Here is an 18,350-nt window from a genome sequence, read left to right as displayed (position 1 = left end):
TAATGAATTCTGACAGAGTAGAACCCTCACCCTTGCATGTCAGTTCTGCCTTGAGCTCTTGGTGAAGCCCCTCACGGAAAACTGTTTTCAGAGAGACATCGTTCCACCCACTTTGAGCCACTAGCGTCCTGAACAGAATTGCGTAGTCTGCTGCAGATCGATAGCCCTGGCGTAAATGAAGCAGCTGAACAGAGATATCTTGACCACCCGCTGGATACTCGAAGACTTCGTGGATCTGTTGAATGAAGTAGTCAAACGAGGTCTGGATTTGAGGATCTTTGTCCCAAACGGCCCAATCGAGTGCTTTACCGGTAAGCAGAGACATCATAAAAGTACATTTCTTGGCGTCTTGATAAAATAATTCAGGTTGGTTAGAGAAATAGACTTTACACTGTCGTTAAAAAAAACCCGGCATTTCTCAGCAGAACTATCAAACTTGTCAGGAAGAGCAAAGCTTAACGGTTTAGCATTGGCATCAATTGCCAATATTTCCTTTTACAGCTTATATTTGAATACCTTTTCAATTAGTTACATAAAATTAATATAGACTAATATTGGCAGGATGATGATTCTTCTGATTCAAGTGCTTAACTACAAACTTTTTTTTTTTAAATGTGGTGTATTAAATGAAAAGCAGAGTTTATGATCAGTCTGTTCAGTTCATTACTTGTCCAGCTGAAGTCGCCAATTTACACACAGAAGGAAAAGTGTGTACACAAGGGGTAGAGCTTGCGTGGCAGTGCGCACATTTCTACGTCAACTTTATATTTTCTAAATCCCATCATGAGAATGAGAATTTTGCGTATGCAATGTTTATACATGAGTGTTGGTACTAGGATGCAGTCTTTAGTGGGACACTTGTATGTTTAGGGAGGGCTACGTTGATCGTTTTGCCATCATTCTGGGGGCATCGTGCCCATTGATTGTTTCACTGTCAATCAGGGTGGGGGTATCAGAAGTTTTTGGGGGCCTCGAGACAAATCTAGGGGGGCAATGCTCCCACTAGCCCTCCCTTTGACCCAGCCATGTAGCACACCTGAGCTGAAACCCACCTTTGATTTAAAACTTTAAGCTCTTAGAAACTGCTCTACATCTCTTTATTTTGTAGCTGCATCAAATAGTTTTTTGTGTGTGTGTGTGTGTGTGTGTGTGTGTGTGTGTGTAAATGAAGGCTGTATGCCTTTCCTAAGTTATAGCTGGGGTTGTCAACCTTTTCCTACCCAGGGACCCCCATTGAGACTCTCAGCCAACTCAGGGACACCCCTAATTTAAAAATTACCAGATTATCCTTATCGTAACTTTGCATAATAAATAGGTTGGTATGCATTTGTACCACGGTTCATCTGATTCTGAACTGAAGTCTTGCGACACATCTGAAGTATTTGGTTTTGCAGCGTCAAATAGACAGGCGGAGTCACAACCTCGGCTAATGCACCTGTATGGCTCTGTAGTTGGATACGGCTCAATTGACAGAGCAGGTGCGTTTTTACTCGCAGACCGGTTCGAGCTCTTAATCACGCAGCACTGCGAGAACCAGTGAAGCAAGGCACGAGGCGTGGAACTATTTGAATTCGGCACAGAATTCTACATCTCCACCCTTGAATTTACTTTAGTAACTAACTGTACTTTAGGCAGATATAGATTCATAATAAATATTATCATATCACTACTTCAGCTCTATTAAATTTGTAATAGGCAGCATAGGGGAGTGAGGGAATTTCATTAATATTTGTTACAACTTATAAATGTTTTTTAAATGTGTTTAGGCCTATGGTTTAAAATTACAAAAAAATGCTTTAGTTTGTTTTATAGAAATCAAGTTACATCTAACCTGTCAGAGAATGCAGAGGCAGGACCCAAATGAAGAGTTAAAAAAATACAAATAATTAATATATAACACAAGACAGACATGGGATGATGATGCCACGGTCCTGTCAGACCAAACCCTCCCCAGGACCCAAATGCAGAGTTTTAAAAAACAAAGGATTTATTAATATAACCAAAAGGGGGAAAACAAACCAAAACTTCCACAAGGGGGACAAAACAGACATAAACTACCCCGTAGGGGAATAATATAATCCAGGCTGGGGCAGAGGGAAATAGGACCGACCAGACCGAAACAGGAACCAGGTGGGGGAAACAGGACCGACAGGGAAGACTGGAAACAAGACCGATTAACAAGACCAATGAACAGGATCGACTGGAATACACACAAGACGAACTGGCACTGGACAGCAAACACGAGGAGACTAAAGTAGGGAGAGAACTCAAACGGGTTAACAGGGGACAGGTGAGGCAAATGAACTAATAATAAGCAAACAAGGAGGTGGGGTATGACATAAGACAGAGAGACATGCGGAGATACAGAAACAAAACAAAGCCACGTGCTCTCACAGGACAACAAAACACCTGAATAGCATGAGTGTACATCGCCAAGACAATGAGGCAATATACGGCCATGCCAACCGACAAACAAGGTGAGAGAATTTGTAGTAATGCCAAACAAAGTGATGTCTGAGCGAGGTAAACGCCACACGATGCACGCAACAGGCGACAAAAACAAGACAGGGCACCTGTGCGAGAGTTCGGCCACACACGCACCCGACACCTTAGACCGAAATGACCGAACCTCAGCACAATATGAAGACAGCTTGTGTCCCGGGCGCGCAACACAATGAGGCGCACCCATGTACGCGAGACAGACAAACTGTTGACGCGAGTGCATGCTGCCAAGATGACACAAGCATGATGCTCCCATGTCAATAACAGACAGATATGGAGCACAAGTGTCCGGTCCCAACACAGACCGAAACCGAACCACACAGGAAGTCAGGATCCAGACACCGTGCTCCCGACATGAAACAAGACAGACCGAAAAGCGCACGGAAGGGAATTCAACTAAAACCACTCACTCACACAAAGACAGGACCGTGACATAACCATGGTAGTGAAAATCCATATTCCATGTGCTTACTATGGTCTTGTTACAAAGAACACAGTTAAAACTATATATAAAAAAAAATTATGCTAAATTTTCATAAGGGCAAATGCAAAATATATTCAAAAAATGTTTTAAGATGAGATAGAAATGCGTAAATCCTAAAAAAAAAAAGAATAAAATAAAAATAGGCTAAAATGTTTTTTGAGTGTAAGTAAATTTGACTGGTTTTGTTTGCCTTCAGAAATTCCAAGAGATTTGAATGAAACTGATGAAAGTATGAAGAACCTGATGAAAGGAGTCACAAATTATTAAGCCACATAAATTTGGTGCTTACTTTTTACTTGTTATAGATAACCTCACTGTTGTTAATGCCAGAACATTTACATGTGCATCCAACTCTAAATCAATGCCGTGCTGTAGAATGAGCATTTCAGTTGGACAAAATATGCAATATTATTGGTCATTTCACTTATTTTTGAAATATAATAATAATAATATCACTTTTATCATTAGTTTCTGTCTTCGCATTTTAATTTTATAGGCCTCAGATATAGCCCTCATCTGCTAGAATTCAGGAATTGCAAGGTTTGGTCTCACATTAATAATGCGAAAGACTGCTGAATTAATTAACAAAACTGTACAATTATTAAACTGTAAGTTGCATCAAACAAATTAAGCAAATAACAAAAATATTTTTTTATTTTTCTTTGATGACACAAAGTTTCAGTTTTCAGATTATGTCACTTAATTTGGTATGGGGGTGGAAGGGGACGGCATGAGGTCATGTTATGAAATAGCGGGGCGTTCATCCAAAAAAGGTTGAGAACCATTGGTCTAATCAATGCTTTACTCTTCTGCCACAATACTGCAAGATAGTCCTTTTTCAGTCTGATTGTCTGAATATATTAATTATATATTTTTTATAATTATTTGAATTTTTATGTCTTATTTATATTAAATTATATAAATTTTGGGGCCATTCTCAGCAAGTATTGATATAGGCCTATGCGATTAATTTGACTAATTAATCTGCATCACAGAATGTCATGTAATTAATTTTATTAAAATGTTTTAATCCATTTACAGCCCTATTAATAATATTAACAAACATTACTACATTATGCTTCTCAAATAGCAAGCAGACCTTAAATGTTTTGCCATACCCTGGGTTCATCGCACCACTGTATTTTCAGACACCTAGAGATTTAAAATTGTATAATGATGGTTTTACGCTATGTAGAAGCAACTGAATCAAACAAAGATGAGATGTTGTTTCTTTCAATAATAATAGAAAAAGTTTTAGAACAAATCAACCACATTTAAAGAAATACATTTTGAAAAACAGAATATTATTGATAATTTAAACGGACCCACGGTTTTCATTGGACCCCTATTTAAAAACCTTAGATTTGTGGTAATTATCCTCTCCTTATACTTAACAATGTCCCTAATATCATTAATTTACAATACATGCTGGTTTGCAAGTCTGCTGGTGAGTCAGCATTGATTATAGAAAATGTCTTTGAACTGCCTCACATTCCTAAATTGTTTCTCACTCTTTTCTCAATCTTCACTTTCAAAAGGGCTGCATTAATTGAAAAAGCAGCACCTAATTGGACATTAAGTTGCTCTCTGAATATTTCTGATTGTGGCTCTTCCTGAATATCCTTGGAATTTCATTGTATAATAATAATTAATAATTCCTTACATTTATATAGCGCTTTTCTAGGCACTCAAAGCGCTTTACATAGTATAGGGGGAATCTCCTCAACCACCACCAGTGTGCAGCATCCACCTGGATGATGTGACAGCAGCCACAGTGCCCCAGTACACACACCACACACCAGCTATTGATAGAGAGTAGAGTGATGTAGCCAATTCAGTCATGGGGCTTATTAGGAGGCCATGATGGATAAGGGCTAATGGGGGAATTTGGCCAGGACACCAGGGTACACCCCTACTCTTTATGAGAATTGCCCTGGGATTTTTAATGACCACAGAGAGTCAGGACCCCAGTTTAATGTCTCATCCGAAGGACGGTGCCTTTTTACATTATACTGTCCTGTCACTATACTGGGGAATTAGGACCCACACAGACCACAGGGTGAGCACCCCCTGCTGGCCTCCCTAATACGTCTTCCAGCAGCAACCTTACCTTTCCCCAGGAGGTCTCCCATCCAGATACTGGCCAGGCTCAATCCTGCTTAGCTTTAGTGGGCAACCAGGCAAGAGCTGCAGGGTGGTATGTCTGCTATGTATGCTTTTAATTACTGCTGACCTTCATATTTTGAAGCTGACCAAAGCAATGTGAGAATCTCTGTTTCTTATTCAGCAGAGCTCAGTCCCACCAACATGCCTGGCATACGCACTAACCCCTCTAACATGGTTGACAACTCTGCCCTAGCAATCGCTTGGCACATTGCCAGACTGCTCAGGATTGCCAGGGAATGTGTTCCCATAGCAACCCATTTAACCACTTTATTTGCCACCTTGAAATGTAGCAAAGGTTTTGCAAAGAGGCAGAAAGGGATTACTGCTGAAATTTGCCCTAGAACATAATGTGTTAAAAGCTGATATGATTTCTGTGATTAATTTTTGTTCCATGTGTAACATTCATTTGATCATTCTTTGGTATGTTATGAGGAAGTGTATTTGCTAGTTTAATGCCTAAGGCACTCAGGATTTTTTGTTGTTTTTGTTAAACATTGGTACTGTGTATGATTTTTATGGTTTAGATTAAATGTAATTTAATTTAGCTTTTATGGTGGATTAAGGTTCCATTAGGACTGTGCTACCCATTTGATATTATATACACTACCGTTCAAAAGTTTGGGGTCACTTGCCTGAAATGTTTCTCATGATCTTAAAAACCTTTTGATCTGAAGGCGTATGCTTAAATGTTTGAAATTATTTTTGTAGACAAAAATATAATTGTGCCAACATATTTTTTTATTTATTTATTAATTTTTTTTTACAATGAATTGTAAACATACATATATATATAATCAACATTTAAACCCCACAACCCTCCTCCCCCCCACTCCCCCCCCACAAAAAAAACAAAAACAATATACATTGTGGTCAATATACATACATACATACATACATATACAAACATAAATACATATACATATATATATACACACATACATACATACACACACATAATAATCATACAAACTATAATACACTACTCTCTCCACACCCCACCCGAGAGCCCTCCAAAAACTCCAAATACCTGCCCCATTTCCGAACAAACTTATCCAAGCCACCCCGTCTTCCAGATGACACCTCCTCATAAGCTGCCATCCTCCCCACCTCCGTGTACCACTCCGGATATGGGGGCGCACCAGCTGACCTCCAACCCCTCAAAATAACCTGCCTGGCGATCATCACACATGTCAGAACCCAGTTCCCTATATGGCCATCCCCCACATCGATGACCGCCCCATCGCCCAGAACACAAAGTCTGGGGCAAAATGAAACCTGAGTGCCCACCACGTCGCACACAAAATTCTGAACCTTCAACCAGAATTTTTGGATCTCGACACACCACCAAAAAACATGGGCCATGTCTCCATCCTCCAATTGGCATCTCCAGCAGGTGGGTGTGTCTTTAAGACCGAGCCTATACAGTCTAGAGGGGGTCCAATAAAATCTGTGCAAAATTTTGAATTGTATAAGACGCACCCTTGCATCACTAGATGCAGACTTAACATTTTAAAGAATCTTAGCCCACACTCCTTCCTCCAATGCCAAGTTGAAATCTTTCTCCCATACTCTCTTGAGAGAAGTTAAGGCTCCGTCCCCCATACTCTGAATTAACAGGAAGTAGTACACTGATGCCTCATGACCTTTTCCAAAAGTCACAATCACCTCTCCCAAAGCATCTGCCTCCTTAGGGGGATGTGTGCTACTCCCAAAAATAGTGCAAAGCAGGTGGCGCAGTTGTAAATACCTATAAAACTGAGGTCTGGTGAGTTTTCAAATGATCTCAACACACCACCTTCATATAGGTCACCAAGTGTAGCAACCCCCCTCACAATCCATTCCGGCCAGCAGAAAGGAGACTTGCCAATACATAGTCTTGGGTTCTGCCATATGCTCAAGGCAGCATTTAAATACGTGTCCAATTTAAACAATAGTCCATACCGAGTGTAAATGTGAAATAACGGGGTGTAACTTAACTTTTCCGATTAGTTTGATAGAGATGCTTTGTAATGGCGAAATAGGGGCAAGAACTGCCTGTTCAATAACTAACCAGGGAGGGGCTCTCTCAGGTGGAAGTGACCAATGAGCCAAATGTCTGAGACTGAACGCATAGTAATAAAACAAAATCTTGGGTAGGCCTAGCCCACCTTTGTCTATCGGCCTATGTAACTTATTAAAATGCAATCTGGGACGTTTACCATTCCAAATGAAGGACTTCGCTATGCTATCAAATTCCTTGAAATAAGAGAGGGGGACATCTACAGGGAGAGATTGTAGCAGGTAGTTAAATTTTGGAACACAATTCATTTTAATAACATTAACTTTCCCAATCATCGATAAATGTAATGAAGCCCACCTGCTGACATCGTTCGAAAACCTTTTTATTAAAGGGACAAAATTAACTCTAACTAAATCAGACAAATTTGCTGGGAATAAAATCCCCAAATACTTAATGCCCTGTTTGGGCCACTGGAAGGCGCCCGGCTGAAAAGCCGTTACTGGGCAGTACGCTGTCAAAGCCAAAGATTTAGCCCAATTGACTTTGTATCCTGAGAACTTGAAAAAGGAATTAATAATTCTGTGGAGGCAAGGCAAACATCTAGTAGGTTCAGAGACAAATAATAAAATATAATCTGCGTAAAGCAGAAGCTTATGCGGCATACCTCCCGCCACCACGCCTGGAAAATCATCCTCTTTTCTTATCGCTGCTGCTAATGGTTCCAGGGCAAGACAGAACAATAATGGGGAAAGAGGGCAACCCTGCCGAGTGCCCCTTTTCAAAGTAAAATAATATGAGATTAATCCATTTGTTTGTACCGCTGCTACAGGGTGTCTATAAAGTAACTTAATCCAACCAATAAATGTACTCCTGAACCAATACATTTCCAAACTCTTAAAAAGATAATCCCATTCTACCATATCAAACGCCTTTTCGGCATCAAGTGAGATGGCAGCGATTGGAGATTGATCATTCTCTACTGACCACATGATATTGATGAGACGCCTGATGTTATCAGAAGAGCTGCGGCCTCAAATAAACCCCACCTGATCTATATGTATAAGAGATGTCATAACTTTACTTTAATAAAATTTTTGACAATATTTTTACATCTAGTTGGATCAGGGAAATTGGACAGTAACTTTTACACTAGCTTGGATCTTTGTCCTTTTTAAGAATCAGACTGATCCGGACTTGTGTCATGGTTGGAGGAAGCTTTCCATTCTTTAATGATTCAGTATAAACTTCTAACAAAAGTGGAGCCAGTTCTGTAGCATAGGATCTAAAAAATTCTGCGGCAAAACCATCTGAGCCTTGCTAGTAGGTAGGGACTTAATTACCTCATCAAGCTCCTCCAAGGTTATCTCAGAATCAAGAGAGTTTTTTTGCTCAATCGTCAGTTTAGGAAGATCTAATGGTTCCACAAAGTTTCTAATATCTTCATCAGTAGATGAAGACGTGGAACTATAAAGATCAATACAGAACACTTTAAAGGCATTATTAATATCAATGGCTGAGGTAAATATTTCACCACCAGCAGATTTCACTGAGGGAATGGTAGAAAAAGAGTCTCTCTGCTATATATCTCGAGCCAAAGGCTTCCCTGCTTTGTCACCTGACTCAAAGTATGACTGTCTTGCCCTGAATAACCAAAACTCCACTTTCCGTGACAAAATAGTATTATATTTATATTTCAATCGGGTCAATTCTCTGAGGCCATCAACTGACATACGGTGCTTCAGCTCTGCCTCTGCACTTTTAATATTTCCTTCCAACTCCACGAGTTCTCGTGCTTTGGATTTTTTGATGAATGAGGCATACTGTATGATCCGGCCCCTAAGAACTGCTTTAAGTGCCTCCCAAGCAACGCCCACAGAGGATACTGAGGGCCAGTTGGTCTCCATGTAAACATTGATTTCAGTCTTTAACATTTGTTGGAAATCAGGATTTTGCAGAAGGGATACATTAAGGCGCCAACTATATGATTTCTTTTTCTCTATATGTGGCATCACCTCTAAACTCACCAGGGCATGATCTGAGACTAAATTGTTTCCAATTGAGCAATCAACAACAGATGAAATTAGGGATTTGGATATCAAAATAAAATCTATTCTAGAAAAAAATCTTATGGACTGATGAAAATATTTTATAGTCCCTACCAGATGGGTTCAAAAGTCTCCAAATATCCGAAAGACCAAGATTTTTACACATCCTGCGAAGCGTCAGTGTTGCTCTAGGGGGCTTACACACTTTTGCTTCACTATGATCAAGGACTGAATCCATCAAAAGATTGAAGTCTCCTCCCAATATTATATCATGAGGGGTGCCAGCGGTTTGCATCAGGATTTTGACTTCTTTGCCATGTTTTGCAACAAAGGGCAAATATGTAACTGGGTGTATCAAATTTCACCAGATTATAACATGAGAATAATCGAAAATTCAGCAAAGTGCACAGAGCTCGTCGCTCACACGTCTGCTCCTTACATGGTGTCACGTGACCCCCCAATTGTGCCAACATATAAATTTTTTTAATTACAAAACTAAAATTTTATAAAAAAAAAGAAAAAAAAAGTTTTTGAAATGGATGACTTGGACTGAATAATTAAGAAAAGCAGCCACTAAGTGCCCAGCATATAGATGGGAACTCCTTCAGTACTGTTAAAAAGCATCCCAGGGTGATACCTCAAGAAGTTGGTTGAGAAAATTCCAAGAGTACATTTCTGCAAAATCTAGGCAAAGTGTGGCCACTTTGAAGATGCTGAAATATAACATAGTTTTGATTTCTTTTGGATTTTTTTAGTCACAACATAATTCCCATATTTCAATTTCTATTATTCCATAGTTGTGATGACTTTACTATTATTCTAAAATGTAAAAAAAAAAAAAAAGAAAAGAAGAAAGAAATAAAAATAAAGAATGAGTAAGTGACCCTACATTTTTGAACGGTAGTGTATAATTTCATAGTCATGCAGATGAATATAAAAGTCAGCAATAAGACACTCCCATTTTTAACAAGCTTGTGTACATCCCTGTTTATCGTTGATAAGTAAGTAACTGTGTACACATTTATAAGTGGTAACCTATGTATGTACACATGTACAAAATTATGCGTTCACAGATGCATTTTGAAACCACAGCTTGTCTCGTACTATTACACATTAACACAATCAACTAAACAATTGCACAAGTTCAGAGAACTCAAACGTGTTTAATCCAGTGTAAAGTTGGGTTTAATGAGTCTAGCTGTTGTTCTGTAATCTATTAAATTTATATGGAGATATGGTAAGAGAAGCAAGGTAGACTTAGAAGCATCATGTGCTCCCTCTGACCTTTGAGCCAACTGGATTTTGAATGCAACTTGTGAGCAAATTTTTTTATCTTTTATAACTCAGATTGTTGTAGGTTTTTGTAGGTAAAAAAAGAGTATTTGTCTAAAATGCTGTTGCAGAAATCACAGATTCGCATGTCTAAATTTGATCCACAGATCTTTGCTTTAAACTGAAAATTTCTACCCACCTTCATGTTGCTACAAACTCTTCTTCCCATGGAACACAAAATGAATTATTATCAAAATGTCAAGGCTGCTCTTTTGAATTAATTGAAAATGCATGGTATCAAGATCAAGGAGTAATTTAGCATTAAAAAAAAAAAAATTGAAACCTTTGTCTCCTTGCGCACTAAACAAAATTATACTACACAACTAACACGTCTTACACATATAAGTAAAATTGCCACTGTACTAGTGCCCATTCAGAAAATTGGTGCATGACACTGCTTGGGTATTTGCTATAGGGTTTGGGTATTTGAAGAAAACAGTGCAAGAATCTGCAGATGAAAAGGACATAGGACAAATAATCCACCTGGCAACACACAAATGTAAGCCCTGTGTGACAAGGTTCGTTGTTGGGCGAATAAAAGGGAAAGCGGGAGCCGGTTTCACAATCCACATGAGTCAGATTTTAATTATCAGGAAACGGCAATCGCTTTTCAGCTTACACACAACAAAGGATGGCTATTCAGCATACATAAATAAAGTTCAGCTTTTTAGCAATCATTCAAAAACACTCACTCAGTAACAGACAGGCAGTCTCTCGTGTGCCCCTCTCCCTCTCTCTGTGGACTGGGCCGTTTTTATCTCCCCCGTCTCTCACTGCAAACACAAAAACGGTAATTACCAGCAATTCATCTCAGGTGAACCTCCCTACTACTTCCTCTCTCCCCAGACAGGCGTTTGACCACACCATCACCTCCACATACCCCCACTGCCCAACTCAGGCCAGGGGAACTGTCCAGTCTGCCCACTTCCCCTCCCCTTTCTGGAGAGGAAGTCCATGACAGCCATCTGTGCCCCCGATCTGTGGACCACCTCGAACTTAAATGACTGGAGTGCCAGATACCAAAGGGTGATCCGGGCATTGGCATCCTTCATGCAGTAGATCCATTGGAGCGTTGCATGGTCCGAACAGAGAGTGAATGCTTGTACAAACAAATAGTAGCGGAGAGTAAGGACTGCCCACTTGGTGGCCAAGCACTCCTTCTCTATGGTGCTGTACTTCATCTCTCTCATAGAGAGCTTCCGACTAATGTACAACACCAGGTGATCCTCCCCCTCCACCACATGGGACAGTACAGCACCCAGCCCCCTGTCCGATGCGGACAAAAGGGAGAGAGAAATCAGGGGAGTGCAGAAGCGGCCCGCCACAAAGTGCAGCTTTTACCTGCGTGAAAGCCTGTTGGCACAGTTCTGTCCACTGGACTGGGTCTGGAGATCTTTTTTTAGTGAGATCAGTCAGCAGGCTGGTGACGTCCGAACAATTAGGCACAAACCTTCGATATTAGCCAGCCAGCCCCAGGAAATGTCTCACCTCCTTTTTGGTCTTGGGTCTCGGGCAGGTCGCAATCGCTGCAGTTTTATCAATTTGGGGCCGCACCTGCCCATGACCCAAGTGGAACCCCAGATACCGTACCTCCATCCGCCCAATTGCACACTTCTTCGGGTTTGCTGTGAGCCCCGCTCGTCGCAGTGATCTCAGAACGGCCCCCAGATGCTGCATGTGCCGCTGCCAATCATTACTGTAAATAATGATATCATCCAATTAAGCAGTGGCATACACAGCGTGTGGTCTGAGGACTCTGTCCATAAGACACTGAAACGTAGCCGGGGCCCCAAACAAATGAATGGAAGGGTCATAAATTGGTGTAACCCAAACGGTGTGGAGAAGGCCATTTTCTCACGGGACATCGGCGTTAAGGGGATCTGCCAATAACCCTTTGTTAAATCCAGTGTCGAATAAAAGTGAGTCGTGCCCAACCGATCAAGCAGTTCTTCAATACAAGGCATTGGATACGCATCAAATTTCGACACTGCGTTGACATTCCTATAATCCACACAGAACCGGACCGAGCCATCATTCTTAGGCTCCAGAACCACCGGGCTGGCCCAATCACTGTGGGATTCTTCTATTACCCCCATATCGAGCATGGCCTTTAATTCTTCCCGTACTACCTGTTTCTTGTATTCGGGTAATCGGTAGGGTCGACTACGTACCACTACGTCTCGATGTGGTGTTCTATGAGATTAGTGCGGCCGGGGAGAGGCAAGCACACATCAGAGAAATTATTTTGCAATCTGGCAACCTCCGTACATTGTGACGGCGAGAGGTGGTCTCTACAAGGGACCGGGGTGAACTGATTGGCTTTTAGATTCACCTCTGGTCCGAGCTCCTCCCTCTCCGGAACTACCCTTGCCAAGGACACGGGGGCTGCCTCTCTACATGGTTTTAGTAGGTTGAGATGGTAAATCTGATGAGCCCCACCCCTATCAGTCGCACTACCTCATAGTCGACTTCCCCAACTCGCCGTGTGACCTCAAAGGGCCCTTGCCACTTTGTGAGTAATTTCGAGCTCGATGTGGGCAGTAATACAAGTACTTTATCTCCCTGTGCAAATTCCCGTAGCCGAGCTCCCCTGTTATACTGCCGGGACTGACGTTCTTGCGCCTGTAGCAAATTCTTTTGTTATAGAAGCCCCAGTGTGTGGAGACCTGCTCTCAGGTCAAGAACGTATTAAATTTCATTTTTGCTCTGTGAAGTTCCCTCCTCCTAATTTTCCTTCATGACGTCTAACACGCCATGGAGCTTACACCCATATAACAATTCAAACAGGGAAAACCCTGTGGAGGCTTGCGGGACCTCTCGCATTGCAAATAACAGGGGTTCAAGCCACTTATCCCAATTCTGAGCATCTTCCTGCACGAATTTATGAATCATATTTTTTAAGGTCTAATTAAATAGTTCGACCAAGCCATCCGTTTGTGGATGGTACACGCTTGTCTGAATCAATTTAACACCCAATAATACATACAGCTCACGTAGTGTACGTGGCATGAAAGTATTGCCCTGATCAGTGAGGATTTCTTTTGGAATCCCCACTCAGGAGATTATTCTGAAGAGTGTCTCCGCAACACTACGTGCTGAGATGTTGCGCAACAGCACTACTTCTGGGTATCACGTTGCGCAGTCCACCAGAACTAACACAAAGCGGTGCCTGCATGCTAACCGTTCTAATAGCCCAACGAGGTCCATGCCAACTCTGTCAAAGGGAACCTTGATCAACGGAAGAGGGCGCAATGGCGCTTTTGGAATGACATCCCCGCGAATACCCGGCCAATAGAAACGGGCCATGAGACGGCTTAGTGTTTTCCCCTGTCCTAAGTGACCTGCCATCAGACTATGATGAGCCACCTGGAACAACATTTCTCGACGGCTCTTTGGTACTAACAACTGGGCTGTATCTTCCTTTATCTGAGCATCCTGCGTACTCGATACAACCGATCGTTTATAATTGAAAAATACAGATATGTGAGTGCAATGCCCAGCTGAAGGCGTTGACGATCAGGGACCACAGAGAAAGAGAGAGAGTGGGGCACGCCAGCCCCCGGATATGCTGCTAGATGGTCTTCCACCAGCTGCACTGCTTCATCCAGTGCACCGGTCGGTGGCACCGGGCCCACTCCGCCATCCCCTTCAGCAGTCGGGAGACAAACTGCTCCAGCACCACGAGATTGATGACATCACCGATGTCGCTGTCCTCCTCAGACAGCACCCCCCACCGGCAGGCGTCACGGAGCTGTTGAGCAAAGGCAAATGGGTGGCCGACTTCACTCAGCATCAGGGATCTGAACCGCTGGCGGTGCTCTTCTGGACTGCGGCCGACCTGCTGTAGGATGGCTTTCTTCAACACGGGGTATTCCAGGAGGTTGGAAACCAAAAGTTGTTGGGCCGTGAGCTGGGCCTTGTCGGTCAGCAGCGGTAGGAGAGGGACCGCCCATTGCACCTGTGGCCATTTCAGAGCTTTGGCCGTATGTTCGAAGAGCTCCAGAAATGCCCCCGGATCATCTTGCCCCCATCTTAGCAAGCATTACATGGGGGGGTCGCTGCTGCCGGGATTGCGGCGGACGCCCCCTCCTGGGGTACCAAGCTCCGCAACGCCCGTCGGTCCTCCTCTTGGCCTCGAAGGAGCATCTCAAAACACTGTTGTTGTTCCACCTGCAGCTCCATGAGGGCCTGGTGTTGGGCCTGGTGGATGATGGCGAGGGATCGGAAGACTTCCTCCAGTGGCGATGATGACTCCATAGCAGCGTATCCTTTCTCCTTATCCCAGGGTTTCGGCACCAGTGTGACAAGATCCGTTGTCAGGCAAATAAAAGAGGAAGTGGGAGCCGGTTTCCACAATACATGTGTGTAACACATCAGTGGAAAGGAGGAGGCGAGAACCGGCTTGATAATATAAATAATAGTTTAATTATAAACTGAACCAAAAAGACAAACACACACAGGTGTTGGACAGCTGTCCGTAACTCTCTCTCTCTGTCGCACTGCCATCTCCAGTCGGCCTTTATCCCTCTCGGGCTAATCAGCTCGATTAGGAGCTGGGTGTGTAGAATCACGACCCAGCCCCGCCCTCCACCCTGCCACAATGTGAGTCAGATTTTAATTATCAGCAAATAGCTATAGCTTTTCAGCTTACACACAACAAAGGATGGCTTTTCAGCATACACAAATAATGTTCCATTTTTCAGCAATCATTCAAAAACACTCAGTAACAGACAGGCAGTCTCTCGTGTGCCTCTCTCCCTCTCTCTGTCGACCAGGCGGTTTTTATCTCCCCCATCTCTCACTGCAAACACAGAAACAGTAATTACCAGCAATTAATCTCAGGTGAACCTCTTTACCACTTCCTATCTCCCCAGATGATCATTCGAACACGCCCTCACCTCCACACCCTGCTTTTGCCATGGTAACATTATGCATGACTGGTTTGTCACAGTTTTGTTACATGTTTCTCATCTTTTATTAGTTTTGTCCATTCTGCTGAAAAATATGGCAAAAATATGATCTTTAAAAATACGATAATTTTCTAAGATGGTTTAGGTTGGCATTATAATGGTTAGTGGTGATTTGGTGCTTATCTACCTGGTGGACCAGCATAGCCATGCTGTTCACCAGCAAAATCATACATACGTAAATCGGCCCGACAAAGCCTGGCCTAAAAGTTTATCAAAACGTTTTAAAAGCTTTAGGTTTGAAGTTAAGACAAACAATTAGAAAAAGAAAGAGGGTTGGAGATTTATATTTACATTTAGTCATTTAGCAGACGCTTTTATCTAAAGCAACTTGCAAATGAGGAACATAACAAGCAATTTGTCATACAATATTTGCAGTATCGCACTGCCAAGTTCTCACAGAGGCTGGAGTAGTAAAGATGCTAGTGCAGAAGAGACAGACAAAAAAAAATTATCTTTTTTTTTAAGTTGTTAAATAGTAAGTGCATTTAGAGTGGATTGGTTAAGAGCTCATGGAACATATGTGTTTTCAGCTGTTTTTGAATGCTGAGATCGTAGCAGCAGATTGTGTGGAGGTTGCAAGCTCATTCCACCACAGAGGAACAGAGAATGATGATCATGAAATGGACTTTGTGCCTCTTTGTGACAGGACCACCAGGCGTTGCTCGTTTATTGACTGCAGGGAGCGAGTTGGGATATAAACCTGGAGAAGTGAATTGAAGTAAGAGGGTGCTGTTCCATTGGCTGTCCTGAAGGCTAGAGTTGAAGCCGTGAATTTGATGTGGGCAGCAAATCAAGAGTTGGGTGACATGAGCAGAGGTGGGTAGAGTACCCAAAATCTTTACTCATGTAAAAGTACAATTACTTTCAAAAAAATTATTACTCAAGTAGAAGTAAAAGTAGTATTGTAAAAAACTACTCGAGTAAGAGTAAGAAAGTATCCAATTGAAAGAATTCTCAAGTAGCGAGTAACTAGTTACTTCCACATAAAACATAATGGATGATTACGCCCCAATATTCCATTACATAATACATATTTAACATGTATTACGGAATAATAATAATTTTACTACTAATAATAATATTAATAATAAATATTATTATTATTAATGGAAATTGTCATCACATATCCTCATGTTGTTTCAAACCATATTACTTTCTTCAATGCAACACAATTAAAGAGATGTCAGACAGAATGTTATCCTTATAGTTACCATTTACTGTCACTGCATGTTTTTTTCCTCCATATTTTAAAAGGGAATGGTGACAGACTGTCAGTCTCTAACATTGTCTAATATCTTTTTTGGGTTCCTCAAAATACACATTCACACAGGTTTGTAACAACATGAGTGTGGGAAATTATGACAGAACATTCATTTATGGTTGAACTTTCACTTTAAGGATGCTTGTCAGATTTGGACAAATCTGTCAATTAGAAGAGAAGTTTGGAAACCAGTTTCTAGTAATTATTATGGTGAAAAACAAGAACAATACCCCACAGGCCCAATTATATGTAATTCTGAGGATTCTATAATGAAACAAGATCATGCTTTATTAATGCCTACTGTCACTATTTGCTTTTTGAAGTCCTGTATGGATTCTTAGATTAGTGTAGTTACAGTATTTTCAATGTCGAAAGAATTTAGATCATTAGTTCTGTACACTAAGGGTAAACTGCAACTTATCTCTGTGTTTGAAAGCATGCTGGGCTTATTTAAGTTCAGAGCTCCGTTGTCCATGAGAAAAACATGCTGCATCTGTCAAACGCAGAAATGCTGTGCAGGCACAGACATACTGTCAGCTCGTGCTCCAGAAGTCAAGCATGCAATCCGCAAAGCATAAGACACTTACACTTAACCCGGATGTTTACATGGATTTAGGAACTGATGTATTGCAACACTGATATAAAAATGTATACTTATGAGAGGTCACGTGACCCATGCACGCGATGGTCGAGGGACTCTAGTGCTCCATCTAAACCCTCTTCATTTTGCTAAATCATAGGTTTATTAGTACTGACAGCCTTTCTTTTTTAATTAGTATATTGTCAGTATAATGAACGGAAACAGAAAACAGGACTTTTCGCCATCCACAACCCCCTTGGGAAAGAAAAAGATGAAGCTATCAAGCACTGAGGCTAATCTGACCAACGGCATTACGGAGGTGCTTTCAAAGCAACAGATCTCGCTTGACACTTCGGTTCAGAATGCAGTACGGACGGCAATGGAGGATGTTAAAAACTCTTTGACCGAGCTCCGTCAAGAAGTGCAGTCTCCAACAAACATGGTACGAAACTTGATATCAAAGGTAGACAAGATCCAGGGCATGACACAACAGATGAAGAAAGATCTAAACGTGCACAACAGAGCAGCAAAATTTCACTATGCACTATTCAGTCTATGTACGGTTAAAACGGTCAAACACGTGTACTCTGTTCATTAGGTGCAAGTTATATGTTTACCTATTTCAGAGAATTTGAGCTCTGTATTTGTTTATTTTTTTCAATTTATACATGTATACATACATATGCTGTTATTACTGTTTACACTTTATATCGTTGTTATATTACATATTTTATGTTCATTTGAGGAGGGTGGATGATGTTGGTATCCTTGTGAATGACAGTGGATGTTGCCACGGGACCTTATAATGTTGGGAGATTTTTGCGGTCTCTGATGGGGGTATTTGTCTTTGTTATTTCCATCGATTTCTCACATTGTTTTGGTTTTATCACAGGTCATGCAGATTTACTTTGGGTTTGCAATGTATATTGAAACTCGCAGCACTTTATCAATAGACTATGGATAAATACAAAATTAGATTGCTTAACACTAGAGGACTTAACAGTCCAAATA

General features: G+C 41.5%; 1 protein-coding gene across 1 annotated transcript in view; it reads left to right on the top strand.

The window, feature by feature from the left end:
* Positions 1 to 202: 202 nt before the first annotated feature.
* spaca6 (sperm acrosome associated 6) overlaps positions 203 to 18,350 on the top strand; it is a 58,952-nt gene continuing 40,804 nt past the window's right edge. The window contains exon 1 of the mRNA XM_051721017.1: positions 203 to 311. The gene's annotated coding sequence lies outside the window, so the exon portion shown is untranslated. The remainder of the gene's footprint in view (positions 312 to 18,350) is intronic.

This window comes from Myxocyprinus asiaticus, chromosome 16 (genome assembly GCF_019703515.2).
Source record: "Myxocyprinus asiaticus isolate MX2 ecotype Aquarium Trade chromosome 16, UBuf_Myxa_2, whole genome shotgun sequence".
Taxonomy (NCBI): Eukaryota; Metazoa; Chordata; class Actinopteri; order Cypriniformes; family Catostomidae; genus Myxocyprinus; species Myxocyprinus asiaticus.
This window is presented reverse-complemented; position numbering and strand designations above follow the sequence as displayed.